The sequence below is a fragment of the Mobula birostris genome, chromosome 13 (genome assembly GCF_030028105.1).
Source record: "Mobula birostris isolate sMobBir1 chromosome 13, sMobBir1.hap1, whole genome shotgun sequence".
NCBI lineage: Eukaryota > Metazoa > Chordata > Chondrichthyes > Myliobatiformes > Myliobatidae > Mobula > Mobula birostris.
In genome coordinates, this window is record NC_092382.1 from 46,382,159 (window position 1) to 46,398,032 (window position 15,874).

General features: G+C 44.0%; 1 pseudogene; it reads left to right on the forward strand.

Annotated features, from left to right (window-relative positions):
• Positions 1-2,133: 2,133 nt before the first annotated feature.
• Positions 2,134-15,874, forward strand: part of LOC140206776 (uncharacterized) — a 68,587-nt pseudogene continuing 54,846 nt past the window's right edge.

The window sequence follows — 15,874 nt, forward strand, 5'->3', positions numbered from 1 at the left end:
CTCTCATATCCCTTTTGCTAATCACCTCTGCAGCTCTTGGCTCCATCCTTCCCCCTTCTGTCTTTTCCTATCATTTCTGATCTCCCCTCCACCTCCCCCCCTCCCACTTCCAAATCTCTTATTAGCGCTTCTTTCAGTTAGTCATGATGAAGGGTCTCGGCCCGAAACGTCGACGGTACCTCTTCCCTAAGATGTTACCTGGCCTGCTGTGTTCACCAGCAACTTTTACGTGTGTTGCTTGAAATTCCAGCATCTGCAGATTTCTTCGTGTTTGCAGATACACCAATAGCTTCACACTGGGAAGCGGCCGTTCACCTGCTCGGTGTGAGCGAAGAGACTCATTCAGTTAACCCACCTTGTGATGCTCCACTGAGTTCACTATAAATAGAGGCCACATTTCTGTCCGGAGTGAGCAAAGAGTTTTACTCAATCATCCCAGCTGCTGTAACACCAGCAACTTCACATCAGGGAGGAAGTTCAAATCAGCTCTGTGTTAAATGTTTAACCATCACGGTGACTGAAGGCAGCTGCAGGTTCATGAGGGACTGTTACTGTCAGATTCTGCAGTTCTTGCGGCTGCTCATCGCACCCATGACTGAACCCTGGTCACTGAGCACTGGAGGAGTCCATTCTGCTGATGTTAGCCTTAAACTGGACTGATGTTTAATATTGTGGATCTATGAAAGATAAATCAGTTCTGTATCAAATCCCGTGTCTCAGGTACTTACTGTCTCTGCCACACTCACAATGTAAACTAGACTATTTGGCCACTCAGACTATTTGATCCCTGCCCATATTTCCGTTCCATATCAGTATATCAAAATCTATCCCTGCCGTTCCCCTCTCACTCTCCCTGTGATGACAGGTTGCAACCAGTCACCACTCCGTGGGAGAAGAATTTCAGAGAATCATAGAAATCTACAGCACATTACAGACCCTTTGACCCATAGTGTTGTGTCGACCATGTAACTTACTCTGGAAACTGCCTAGAATTACCCTACCGCATAGCCCTCTATTTTCCCGAGCCCCATGTATCTAGTCTCTTAAAAAAAAAACTATTGTATCCGCCTCTACCACCGTCACTGGCAGTGCATTCCACACACACACCACTCCTTGTTTAGAAAAAAACTTAGCTCTGACCTCTCCTCTGTGCCTACTTTCAAGCAGCTTAAACATATGCCCCCTCGTGTTAGCCGTTTCAGCCCCGGGAAAAGCCTCTGGCTATCCACACAACCAATGCCTCTCATCATCCTATACACCTGCATGAATTTCCTGCATGATTGTCTCCAGGCTGAATAAGACGACGTGCTCACTGTGGTTTTGACGTTCTTCAAGGCTCCGGACGAAGGTGGTTAAACTCCTTCCCTGCTCTTTCCAACGTTTTGTGTCATTTCCACTAATTTCAAAGGACTGTGCTTCAGACAGCTGGGTTGTTGCAATGCGCGTCTCAAGCCTGACAGCAGACTAGCGAATGAATTTTCGACAGAGCGGAGTCAGAAAGAGTTGGCAGTATGATTCAGGGCTTTAGGGCTCCAGAGAATTATGGGGTCTAGAGTTTACGAGGAGGCGGAGAAATCAGACCAGCAGGATATGGCTACAAATTAAAGATCAGAAACATTCGGAAACTGGTTGAATGAAAAAAAAGGTGGTTAATTTCTGCAAATTACTGGTGGAAATCAACAGATCAGGCAGCAAATGTGGAGAGGAATAAATACACAATGTTTAGGCCGAGCTCCTTCAATATGCTTAGCCTCTGAACTCCGCTGCTTATTTGCTGCCTGAACTGCAGAGTTCCTCCAGCATTGTGTGTGTGTGGGTCTCTGTATTTCCAGCAACTGCAGAATCTCTTACATTTGTAAGAGGATTGTAGTTTGGCATTAGATACACGGAATACCTGTTGATATTGAGCAAATCGTTTATGGGATCCGCTTTCTGTGTTAAAACAGCTACTGAGTACTCTACACAAAAAAAAACTGAGGTCTGGACATGGAACCGAAGCTTGCCGGAACTTTTAATGGCACCGTGATTACCCAGAAAGCTCTGCATAACAATTTTCGCCGTCGCGGAAGCACCGATCAAATGCGCAGGCGTCAGGGTTGATGTTTGTTCCCGAATATCGCGCATGCGCGCAGTGCAGTAAAGGCCTCGGAAAATCGGCTCCAGGTAAGAGACAGTTTGCTGGTGGGGTTTTCAACACCGAATTCGGGATAATTACTGTGAGCTCTGGACACCGTGACCCGCAATCCCGGGACAGTCCTGTTCTCTTCCCTCTCTCTCTCAGCCCCACGATCCGTACACGGGCCCCGGGGAGCTTCCGGCTGGTGAGGGAATGGGAACCGATGGATCTCTCAGACAGAGCTGAGCTCCAGCTGTCTAAATGCAAGGATTGGGAACTCGGAGAAAGGGAACAAATCTTTTAAATCACCTTTGTTCTACCTCCTATCACAAACGAGAGAAAATCTGCAGATGTTGAAAATCCAAGCAACACACACGAATTGCTGGAGGAATTCAGCATTAGTACTCTTCCTTAGATGCTGCCTGGCCTGCTGAGTTCCTCCAGCATTTTGTGTGTGTGTTGTTTCTTCTACCTGCTCTTGTTCTGGACTTTTCTACTCGTGAGAACACGTTTTGACCCACTCTCTCTGGGTACATAATTATATCAAACACTTTTGTCCTGGGCCACAAGTAGCTTTCACATCACAAATGTGCCGGACAGATTACTGTCCTTTCCTTCATATTCATTGGCATTGCCATCAATAAGCTCAGCACCGACAGTCACCTGGGGGGAGGGTTCAGGGGAAATATTTATGTATGATACAGAAACTGTGTGTATTGTGGTGATGCAAAAGTTGCTGGAGAATTTGCAAGTGGGAGGAAGTGGAGTGATATTTGGAAATCTGACTTTTAAAAGTGTCATTTAGCAAGCAAATCAGATATGGATGGTGTGCAAAAGCTGGAGTGAGAAAATTCTTCCTAACCCTCTACAGGCCTGCTATGTAGGTTGTGTGAGAATGCAGATGAACTTGATCAAACCCAGAGGATATCAAAGTTCTTATTGACAGTGATTTACTAGCTGTTAAAATGAGTACCTCTATTTAAAGTTCAGTGTGCACATATTGTTGTCACTGGGTAAAAATTGCACAGCACAAGATTTTTTGGCACACCGCTCATTACAAATTAGATGGGACATTGGTGGGAAGGTGGGGAGACTTCAAGTGTCCTTGACACCCTCACCTGCTAGGTGTGCATCCAGCTGCAGCTTGTAACCCTGCACGTTAGGGAGTTTGAGCTGGAAATGGATGAATTCCAGATCATTTGGGAGTTGGAGGGCGTGATGGATATGACATGAGGAGAGGTGAGTTACACCCAAGGTGCAGGACACAGGAAACTGGGTGAGAGTCAGGAAGGGGAATGAGGTTAAATAGCCATCGCAGAGTACTCTTGTTGCTATCCCACACAACAACAGGTGGACCACTTTCGGAACTGTTAGGGGGGATTACCTAGCAGAGGAATTTCAAAGGGCTGATAGGGGCTTTGTTAGTTAGGGAATTAAAACTAGCAGAGGTCTAATATCCTAGTGGTGAGGCTTGCTAGCTAGTGCTAGTGTGTGGCAGGGGTTGGTGGTTAAATTAAAGTTGCAGGCGGGATTGGAGCCAGAATGGCAGAACAGATGGGTGGAAAGGGTGAATTGAAATTACTTCTATCCTTAATATACATGAAGAGTAGAAATCTTTACATTACTTCTCCATCTAAATGTGCAATGTGTAATTTCTAGTAATCTATAATAAATAGTACAGTCATTATAACATAGAAATACAATTGCATCAGTATGAATTAATCAGTCTGATGGCCTGGTGGAAGTAGCAGTCCAGGAGCCTGTTGGGCCTGGCTTTTATGCTGCAGTACCATTTCCTGGAGGGTAGCAGCTGGAACAGTTTGTGGTTGGGGTAAATCAGATCCCCAATGATCCTTCGGGCCTTTATACGCACCTGTCTTTGTAAATGTCCTAAATAGTGGAAAGTTCGCATCTACAGATGCGCTGGGCTGTCTGCACCACTCTCTGCAGAGCCCTGCGATTGAGGGAAGTACAGTTCCCATACCAGGCAGTGATGCAGCCAGTCAGGATGCTCTCAATTGTGTCCCTGTAGAAAGTTCTTAGGATTTGGGGCCCCATCCCAAACTTCTTCAAGCTTCTGAGGTGGAAGAGGTACACAGCCACATACCACACAGCCGGTGTGCACAGACCAGATGAGATTCTCGGTGATGTTCATGCCGAGGAACTTAAAGCTGTTTCCTCTCTCAACTCCAGATCCATTGATGTCTCCATTCCTTCTGTAGTCCACAACCAGTTCCTTTGTTTTTGTGACATTGAGGGAGAGGTTGCTTTCTTGACACCCAGACAGATGTTGTTCAGACAAAGTCAGCAATCAAAAGGTTGAGCATGGTATGATGAATGTGCAGAGCTGTGTTTTTCACAATGCAAGAAGCATCGTAGGAAAGCCAGATGAGTACAGGTCATGGAATCATGATATTGTAGCCATTACTGCGACTTGGTTGCATCCAACAGTCTGAGGGATTTAGAGGAACAAATTTGTAGAGAGATTGCAGACTATGCCAAGAAACATATGTTGATATCGTAAGTGATTTTTAACTTTCCAAATATTGACTGGGCCTCCCATACTGAAAAAGGACTAGCTGAGGTAGAGTTTGTCAAATGTGTCCTTCATCAATATGTAGAATTCCCAATGTAGAACTGTGCAAAAAGCTATTCGGGAATGATCCAGGGCTAGTGACAGAAATTAGTGTATGGGAACACTTTGTATCCGGTGATCATAATACCATGAGACTCCAAGTAAATATGGAAAAAGAGAGGTCTGAACCACAGGTTGAGATTCTAAATTGGGGAAAGGTCAATTTTGATGGAATCAGAAAGGATCTGACAAGTGTGTTTTGGGAAAGGCTGTTTTCTATCAAAGGTGTACTTGGTAAGTGGGAGGCCTTCAGAAGTGGAATATTGAATGTGTAGAGTTTATATGAGCATGCCAAATTGAAAGTTGAAAGGTAACTGGTGCAGGGATCCTTGGTTTTCAAGAGATATTGAGGCCCCGGAGATCTTGTTCCTCTAAATTCCTCAGACTGTTGGGTGCTACCAAGACTCATTAATGACTGCAAATCATAAATCAATGTCCTGAGCATATCTGATTTTCTTTTTAGTTGTCTTCTGTTGGTTTAAAAACTTTCCAGTAGTTTTTATTGTATTATTTGCCCTCTCTTTGGCCTTTATGTTGACGTTGGCTTTGTCTTCTCATTTCAGCCATGGTTCTGTCCTCCTGCCTTTCCAATGCTTCCACTTCTTTGGGATGTATCTATCACTCAGCTCCCGAATTGCTCCCAGAAACTCCAGCCATTGCTGCTCCATCGTTATTCCTACCAGTTTCCCCTTCCAGTCAAGTTTGGCCAGCTTCTCTGTCAAAGAAGCATGGAGAAATTCTGTGCAGAAACAGGCCGTTTGTCCCCTCTAGACAATGATGATAACATTTAAGATGTCTAATGCAACCACCTGCACCAGGACCATCGCCCTCCATACCCCTACCATCAAAGTACCTATCCCAGCTTCACTTAAATGGTGAAATTCAGCTGGCATGAACCACTTGTGCTGGCATCTCATTCCACACTGTCACAACCATTTCAGTGAAGAGTTTTCCCACATATTCCCCTTAAATTTTCACCTTCACCACTTACCCATGACCTCTGGTTATAGTCCCACCCAACCTCAGTGGAAAAAGCCTGCTTGCACTTACCCTCATAATTGTGTATACTTTGAACAAATCCTCAAAGCAATGTATAATTTCCTTGTTTATGTTCAGAGCCTTTTTTACGTGTATAAGATGATGAGGAGCATTGATCGTGTGGATAGCCAGAGACTTTTTCCCAGGGCTGAAATGGCTAACACGAGGGGGCAGTTTTAAGGTGCTTGAAAATGTGTATCAAGGGGATGTCAGAGGTAAGTTTTTCCACACAGAGAGTGGTGGGTAAGTGGAATGCACTGCCAGCAATGGTGGTAGAGACGGATACAATAGGGTCTTTTAAGAGACTCTTCGATAGGTACATGGAGCTTAGGAAAACAGAGGGCTATGCGTTATGGAAATTCTAGGCAGTTTCTAGAGTAGGTTACATGGTCGGCACAACTTTGTGGCCTGAAGGCTCTGTAATATGTTGTAGATTTCTATGTTCTATGTCAAACAGCGAAACAACATTGGCTGTTCTCCAATCCTCTGGTACCTCCCCCTGTCACCAAGGATGATTTAATTATCTCTGCTAGGGGCCCTGACAATTTCTGTACTTATCTCCCGTAGGGTCCGAGGGAGCGCCTTGTCATGCCCTGGAGATTTATCCACCCTAATCTGCCTCAGGATAGCAAACATCCTCTCTTCTTTAATCTGTACAGGGTCCACAATGTTAATGCTGCTTTCCCACACTTCCATAGACTCTGTGCCCATCTCCTGAGTAAATAGAGATGATCTTCCCCATCTACTTTGGTTCCAAACACGGATTACCATTCTGGTCTTTCAGAGGACCAACTTTGTCCCTTGCAATACTTTTGATCTTAATGTATCTCTAGAATCCCTTAGGATTATCCTTCATTTTTTCTGTGAGGGCAATCTCATGCCTTCTTTTAGCCATTCTGATTTATTTCTTATTTGTTCTCTTGCATTTCTTATACTCCAGGAGAACCTGCCTGCCTATCCCTGTTATGCAACTCCGTTTTGTGCTTCACCAGGGTCTCAATATCTCTTGAAATACAGTTTCTATCTTTACCTTTTATTCTGACAAGCACATACCTGCTTTGTACTTCCAAAACTTCACTTTGAAGGCCTCCCATTTACCAAGCACACCTTTGCCACAAAGCAGCCTGTCCCAGTCCACAGTTGCCAGGTCCTAGTGTCATAATTCCAGGTGTTGATCCATGCCCTGAACACATCCGCCTTTCCTACGCTGCTGCTTGTATTGAAATATACAGAATTGAGCATATTCACTGCACCATGCTCAACGTTTTCATTCCTGACTTTGTTTGAGGACAGAACAACATCTGTCTCCACAACCTCTCTACTATCTGTTCTGTTATTCAGGCTCCCATTCACCCTGCAACTTTAGTTTAAATGTCCCCCCCCCCCCCACTACCCCCACCTCTCGACATGCAGCTCTATCACCCCTTTGGCTTTCATCTCCCAGATCAATAAAAAGGAGGTGCATACCAGGTTCAGGAAAATAGGAACAAATGGGGTACTTATGAAGTTTGAGCCTCAGCTGTGGCAGCGTGTTTGTGTCTTTGAGCAAGGCACTTAGCCACACATTGCTCTAGTGTCTGTGCGAGGAGTGGCGCCCCAGACAGACTTCCAACCTGCACCTTGTAAGGCATGAAAATGCCCGACGCGGGCCTCTCATGGCCTGAGTCGATGTTCTTTCCTTCCTTCCTATGAAGTACAGGAAATTCAAGTGAACACTTATGAAAGAAATAAAAGAAGGCATGGTTACCCCAGCAGACAAGGTTTAGAAGACTCCTCAGGGATTCTGCAGACATGTTAAGAGCAAAAAGGTTGCAAGGGAAAATATTAATCCTCTGGAAGATCAGAATGATAATCCATATGAGGAGACAAAATAGATGGGGGAGATATTTTTTTGCATCCATACTTACACAGGAGATGGACACAGAGTCTACAGAAGTGAGGCAAAGCAGCATCAACTTCATGGACCCTGTACAGATTACAGAGGTGGAGGTGTTTGCAAATTACCGTGGATAAATCCCCAGGGCCTGACAAGGCCCCGGGACCCTGTGGAAGACAAGTGCAGAAATTGTCAGGGCCCAAGCACAGATACTTAAGTCATCCTCAGTGACAGGTGAGGGACTGGAGGATTGGAGGACAGCCAATGTTATTCCGCTGTTCAAGAAAGGCTCTAAAAATAAACTCAGAAATTGTACGTTGGTGAGCTTGACACCTGCAGTGGGAAAGTTATTGGAACGTATGTGCAGGAACCAGATATATAAGTATTTGGATGGATGTGGACTGATTAAGGATAGACAGCATGGCTCTGTGCATGGTTGGTCATGTCTAGCCAATCTTATCGAGTCTCACGAGGAAGTTATCAGGAAAGTGGATGAACTCAAAGCACTTGACAAAGTCTCATATGGGAGTTTGGTCAAGAAGGTTCAGTCACTCAGCATTCAAGATGAGATAGTAAATTGGATGAGACACTGTCTTTGGGAGAAGCCAGACTGTGGTAGCAGATGGTTGCCTCTCTGACTGGAGACCTGTGACTAGTGGTGTGTCACAGGGATCAGTGTTGGATCTGTTGTTTTTTGTCATCTATATCAGTAATCTGGATGATAGCGTGGTTAACTGGATCAGCAAGTTTCTGGCTGACACCAAGATTGGTGGTGTAGTGGACAGCAAGGAAGACTATCATGGCTTGCAGTGGGATCTGGACCAGCTGGGAAAATGGTTTGAGAAATGGGAAATGGAATTTAATGAGACAAGTGCGAGGTGTTGCACTTTGGTAGGACCTAGAATTACACAGTGACTGGTCGGGCAGTGAGGAGTGTTGTAGAAGCAATGGATCTGGGAATACAGGTCTATAATTCACTGAAAGTGTTGTCAGAGTTGAATAGGGATGGAAAGAAAGATTTTGACACATTGGCCTTCATAAATCAAAGTACTGAGTACAGGAGATGGATGTTATGTTGACATTGTACAAGACAATGTTGCAGCCTAATTTGGAGTATTGTGTGCAGTTTTGGTCACCAACCTACAGGGAAGATGTAAAAGAGGTTGAAAGAGTTCAGAGAAAATTCAGAAGGATGTTGCCACATCTGAAGGACTTGGGTTATAAGGAAAGAGTGAACAGGTTAGGACTTTATTCCTTGGAACATAGAAGATTGAGGAGAGATTTGATGGAGGTATACCACAATTGAGAGGGGTATAGATAGGGTAAATGCAAGCTGGCTTTTACCACTGAGATTGGGTGGGACTATAACCAGAGGCCATGGGTTAAGGATGAAAGGTGAAATGCTAAGGGGAAAATGAGGGGAAACTTCTTAACACAGACGGTCATCTGGGTGTGGAGTGAGCAGCCAGCACAAATGGTGTATGCGAGCTCGATTGCAACATGTTAGGGGTTTGTATAGGTACCTGGATGGTAGGGGTATGGGAGTAGAAAGTTTAAATAGCTCGACAGCAACTAGATGGGCCAAAGGGTCTGCTTCTGTGTTGTACTTTTCTATGACTCTGACAAGAACCTTAAATAATACTAACATTCACTCTATAATTCCTTTTAACAGCTGTGCAGACTAACCATACATCTGAGTAGGAGATATTTACTAAAATATTTGCTAAAACTGTGGCACTTTAAATTAACAGTACATACAAGAAAATCCCAGCTGCACGTCAACAAAGGCTATTTGTGTGAGAGTGTTTCAGTTACTGTGGGGCCAGGAACCCATGCAGCTCAGTGGGAACAGGGAATAATACCAAGGGAGAGAGTCAAGCTGAGACAGGTGACAGATTGGAGATGGCAGAAATGCCCCATTCCTATCGAGACAGGAAGATCATCAGGGAGTTTGATGGTCATTTCAGATACCAGCACTGTGCTCAGTTAGAAGAAGAGTTCTCTCTCCAACTTTGGTTGAACCTCACTGTAACAATGTGATGTCAGTTCACGTCTTAGCGACTGAAGTGATCTCATCTGAAATGTTGTCCTTCAGCCATTGATGGATTTTGTAAATCTTTTTACAGGTTAAAAATGAGAAGAAATTTGTCTCTGGGAATCTCGAACACAGCACGCCAGTTTTGCTGTCTTTGGCCAGATATTTAAGAAGTGGAGCAAGGGATTCACTCAGTCATCCTTCCTGCTCAGACTGTGGGAATGGATTCACTCGTTCATCTCAACTGAAGGTACATCAGTAAGTTCACACTGGGCAAGGCCATTTGCCTGTTATGTGCGTGAGAAGGGATTCAGTCGGTCTTCCAACCTGTGGACACACCAGTCAGTTCTAACTGGGCAAAGGCAGGTCATCTGCTGAATTTGTGGGGAAGGATTCACTCGGTCATCTGACCTAATGGCACACGAGCGAGTTCACACCGGGGAGCGGCCGTTCACCTGCTCGGACTGTGGAAAGGGATTCACTAAGTCATCCACCCTACAGAGTCATCAGCGAGTTCACACTGGAGAGAAGCCGTTTACCTGCTCAGACTGTGGGAAGGGATTCACTCAGTCATCCGGACTATTGGTACACCAGCGAGTTCACACTGGGGAGAGACCGTTCATCTGCTCGGACTGTGGAAAGGGATTCATTCAGTCATCCGGACTATTGGCACACCAGCGAGTTCACACTGGGGAGAGACCATTCACCTGCTCGGACTGTGGGAAGGGATTCACTCAGTCATCCGGACTATTGGTACACCAGCGAGTACACACTGGTGAGAGACCGTTCACCTGCTCGGACTGTGGGAAGGGATTCCATGGATCATCCGACCTTCATAGACACCAGCGATTTCACACTGGGGAGAAGCTGTTCACCTGCTCAGACTGTGGGAAGGGATTCACTTTATTACATCACCTACAGAGTCACCAGCGAGTTCATACTGGAAAGAGGCCGTTCACCTGCTCAGACTGTGGGAAGGGATTCACTCAGTCATCGGGACTGCTGGCACACCAGCGAGTTCACACTGGGGAGAAGCCGTTCACCTGCTCAGACTGTGGGAAGGGATTCACTCGTTCATCTGATCTGCTGGCACACCAGCGAGTTCACACAGGGGAGAGACCGTTCACCTGCTCAGACTGTGGGAAGGGATTCAGTCGATCATGGGCGATTTCACACTGGGGAGAAGCCAATCACCTGCCCAGACTGTGGGAAAGGATTCACTTTATTACCTGATCTATGGAGACACCAGTCAGTTCACACCGGGGAGAGGCTGTTCACCTGCTCAGTCTGTGGGAAGACATTCGCCCAGTCATCCGACCTACAGAGTCACCAGAGAGTTCACACTGGGGAGAAGCCGTTCACCTGCTCTCAGTGTGGGAAGGGATTCACTCAGTCATCTAACCTTGTGACACACTACCGGGTTCACACTAGGAGAAAATTTCAATAAGCTTCATGCTGGATATTTGTCCATCACCGTTGCTGAATGCAATTTTGAGAGTGACTGTCGGTGCTGAACTCTGCAATTATTGCTGCTGCTCAGCACACCCAGTTCTGCACCCTGGTCACTGGGCATGGGAGGAGTTTCTTCTGCTGCATATTCACCTTTAATGGGACTGGAGTTTAATATTCTGGATTTGTGACATATAAATCAGTTCTATTTTAAACTCTGTCTCCAGTGAATTTATGACACACCTAGTGTACAGTAGAGAGTCGACTCAGGCTGGCTCGACCTGACCAGTGATTCTGTTCCACGACAGTCCTTTTCAATCCTCCCCTGTTGTTCCCCTCTCGCTCTCCCTGTGCTGATGGGTTCCAATCAGTCACCACTCTGTGGGTGAAGAGGTTTCTCTTGAATTCTCTGCAGACTGAAGAAGTCGAGCTGACTGCAGTTCTGTCTGAGATGTTCTTCGCCCCTCTAATCTCTGGACTGAGGAAGAATGACATTGGTAGTTAACCTCCTTAATCATGACTCACTTCCACATTACGGGTCATTTTCTCTGCTTCTAAAGGGTTGTTAGGAAACACCCCTGGCCTCTAAAGACTGAAAGCAGAATGGGAAACCATCAGTTGGATGTTCAATGGAGCAGGGTCAGAAACCAGAGGCAGGTCTGCACAGGGCAGAGTTTGGGTCTGTGGACGATAGTTGGGGTAAGAACGTATGATGAGGAGAAGGGAATCAGCAGCAGGACATGGCAACAAATGTCAAGAGTAGCAACATTTGGAAGCTGATTGACAGAGAAAATTTTTCTGTTTTCTGACTGATGACACAAACAATATCTGTGGTGAGGTGCTCCACTGGTCGAGGAAAACATGTGTTGGGAATGGTTATATCTAGTGTGGGAGCCATTCCTGCTTGTTTATCCTGTAATATTATATTTGAATGGTTATTATGGATTGTCCTATCTGAAATAATGTATTGATTATCATATAATTTGTAAGATTTGACTCTAAAACTGGATCAGGCTTGAATTTATGGTGCCTTAATGAAGTGATGGAGGGCATTGATGAGTTTGTATTTTAAAGCAAGATTTTGGTGAATGATATTTACCACTTGATTGTACCTTTGTAATTAATCAGATTGAGTTAAACTGCTGCAGGATCCTGAGACGTGTTGGATTGTGTCTGGTTTCTCTTGGCATTTTCTGCATTTACTGCCTTGTTTGTTTGTATTTCCTGTATTTTTGATTTTTTTTCCCTTTTGTTAACCACCTTATCCAGTATTTCTGCAAGGAACCCCTCTGTTTCTGGGAAGAGGTCTCCAACTCTCAGTCAGGTGCTCGATGCTTCCTTGTCACCATCCCGTCTGCTCAGATCGTTGGGATCTCTCCCATGGAGGGTCATACTTCCATAGTGATGTTTCATTTCTCTGAGTTGGCCTCTCATTGAAGTTTTCTGGTCTGTATTTCTTATCACGATTGCATAGACACACAGGGAGTGATGAATCCTGTTCATTTTTGATGAAAATATATACTTTCTGTTGTGTGATTTTTTTTTCAAGTGTCTTATTTCTCTACCTTATTCTGTCCAAGGTAGTGTTAATCTAAGTGTGTTTGAGTGTAAATAGTCTTTTCTAAAGTTTTCTACAGTTTTTGATGAAAATATATACTTAAATATAATCAGCAGCGGGGCGTGGCAACGAATGGCAGAGTAACAACATTTGGAAGCTGATTGACAGAGAAAATCTTTTGTTTCTCTGACCGATGACACAAACAATACCCGTGGTGAGGTGCTCCACTGGTCGAGGATGTGTGTGTTGGAAATGGTTTTATTTATTGAGGGAGTTGTTCCTGCTTGTTTATCCTGTAATATTATATCCAGATGGTTATTATGGATTGTCCTATCTGAAATAATGTATTGATTATCACAGAATTTGTCAGATTTTGATCATGAAACGGGATCAGGCTTGAATTTATGGTGCCTTTATGAAGTGATGGAGGGCATTCATGAGTTTGTATTTTAGAGCAAGATTTTGGTGAATGATATTTACCACTTGACTGTACCTTTGTAATTAATCAGATTGAGTTAAACTGCTGCAGGATCCTGGAATGTGTTGGATTGTGTCTGGTTTCTCTTGGCATTTTCTGTACTTTCTGCCTTGTTTGTTTGTATTTTCATTTTTTTTTTTCCGTTTGTTAACCAGCTTGTCCTATATTTCTGCAAGGAACCCCTCTGTTTCTGGGAAGAGGTCTCCAACTCTCAGTCAGGTGCTCGATGCTTCCTTGTCACCATCTCATCTGCTCAGATCATTGGGATGTCTCCCATGGAGGGTCATACTCATTCCACTGGTTAATGTTTTCTTCCATAGTGATGATTCATTTCTCTGAGTTGGCCTCTCATTGAAGTTTTCTGGTCTGTATTTCTTATCACGATTGCATAGACACACATGGAGTGCTGAATTCTGTTCATTTTTGATGAAAATATATACTTAGAAGTTTTATCTGACTGTTGTGTGATTTCTTTTTCATGTGTGTTAATTCTCTTCCTCCTTCTGTCCAAGGTAGTGTTAATCTAAGTGGATCTGAGTGTAAATAGTCTTTTCTAAAGCTTTCATTTCAGTTCTTTATCTTTGTTAATTTTCCCGATTGAAATGCGACCAAGATATTTTTATATAAAAGAAAGTCAATGTCGATATTGATGAAAGTGTTTATTGCCTTTGTTGTATTTGTTAACTATTGAGCTCTGTTTGGCAGGTTTTTTTAAGCCTTGAACTAAATTTTGTCAAAGGTTTTCCCTATTTCACACTACTTTCTATTTTCTTTGCTTGTTGATATTCCAGGTATGTGGGTATCAAGAGTCCCGATGAAGGGTCTTGGCCTGAAATGTTGATTCCCATCCATAGATGCTGCCTGACATGCTGAGCTCCTCCAGCACTTTGTGTGTAGTTCTATAGATTTCTAGCATCTGCAGGTCCTCTTGTTTCCCGGATACATATGTTTTTTGAAAGAACAAGCTGGTGGTGGGGTTGTGTGGATCTGTTGGTAAAATAGTAAATAAAATCATTAGAAAGAGCTGGCATAGGGTTGGAAGGTCTAGAACCTGTGGGTAGAATTAACGAACAGCAAATGTAAAAAAAAATCCCTGATGGGAATTGTATAGAGACCCCCAAACAGTAGTGAGTATGTGGTCCACAAGTTACAATGGGAGATAGAAAGTGCGTGACAAAAGGGCAATGTTACAATAGTCATGGGGGATTGTCATGCAGGTGATTAGGAAAATTAGGATGGTGTTGGTGTCAAGACGAGGAATTCCTAGAATGTCTACAAGATGCTCTTTAGAGTAGCTGGTGGTTGAGACCACTTGGTGATCAGCTATTCTGGATTGTGTGTTGTAATGAAGCGGAATTAATTGGGTCACTTAAGTTCAAAGAACCCTCAGGGACAAGTGATCATAATATGAACAAATTCACCCTGACATTGGAGAAGGAGAAGCTAAAGTCCGATGTCGAAACAAAAAAGGACTAGGGAGGCATGAGAGAAAATCTGGTCAAAATTGATTTGAAAAGAACATGGGCAGGGATGAAAACAGAGCAGCAATGGCTGATAAGAGAAACCAAAGACAACATAAAAACGAAAGAGAGGGCACAGAACAAAAATGACTAGGAAGTTAGAGGATTGGGAAGCTTTTAAAAACCAACAGAATGCAACTAAAATAAATAAGAAGGAAAAGATGGAATACATAGGTGAGCTAGCCAGTAATATTAAAGAGGATACCAAATTTTTCTTCAGGTACATATAGTGTAAAAGAGAGGCGGAAGTGGATATCAAACCACTGAAAAATGATGCTGGAGAGGTAGTAATGAGGTGGGGGTGCAAGGTGATGGCAGGTGAACTGAATAAGTATTGTACATCACTCTTATCTGTCGGAGACACTGGCAGGAATATGAAAGTCCCAGCTGTCAGTGGTCAGAATATGTAAAGTTACGTTACTCGGGAGAAGGTTCTTGGGAAACTGAAGGTTAATAGGTCACCTGGAACAGATGGTGTACACCCCAGATATCTGAAAGAGGTGACTGAAGAGATGAGGAGCCATTAGCAATGATCTTTTGAGAATCGTTAAGGAAATTATATCCTCAGAAGTCTTTTCCCTCACTACTCCCCCCTCCCAATTTCACCTATCACCTACCACTTCTTCCACCCCTCTCACCCCCACACTTCTTCATCTGACGTCTCATATTTTTCTTCCCCCACTCCTGATGAAGGGTCTCGGCCTGAAACGTCGACTGTTTGCTATTTCCAACATATGCTGCCTGGCCTCCTAGATTCCTCCAGCATTTTGAGTATGTGTTGCTTGGATTCCCAGCATCCACAGATTTTCTCCTGTTCTTGATAAAAGCAAAAGCGGGCTGACATAATATAACAAGAAAATGGTGGGAAGTTGGAGAATTGGAAAACTTTTACATAACCAACAGGAGACAACTTTAGAAAAACACAGGAGAGACAAGATGAATAATTAAGGTACGTGAGCCAATGATATCAAAGTTCAGATATATAAAGAGTTCAAGGGAGGCAGGAGTTGATGAGTTGATATTGTACCGCTGGAAGATGATGCTGCTGAGTCAGTAATAGTTAAGAAATAGCGGCTGAGTGTAATGAGTATTTTGTGTCAATTTTCACTGTGTAAGACACTAGCATTATAAGACCATAAGACATAGGAGCAGAATTAGGCCATTCAGCC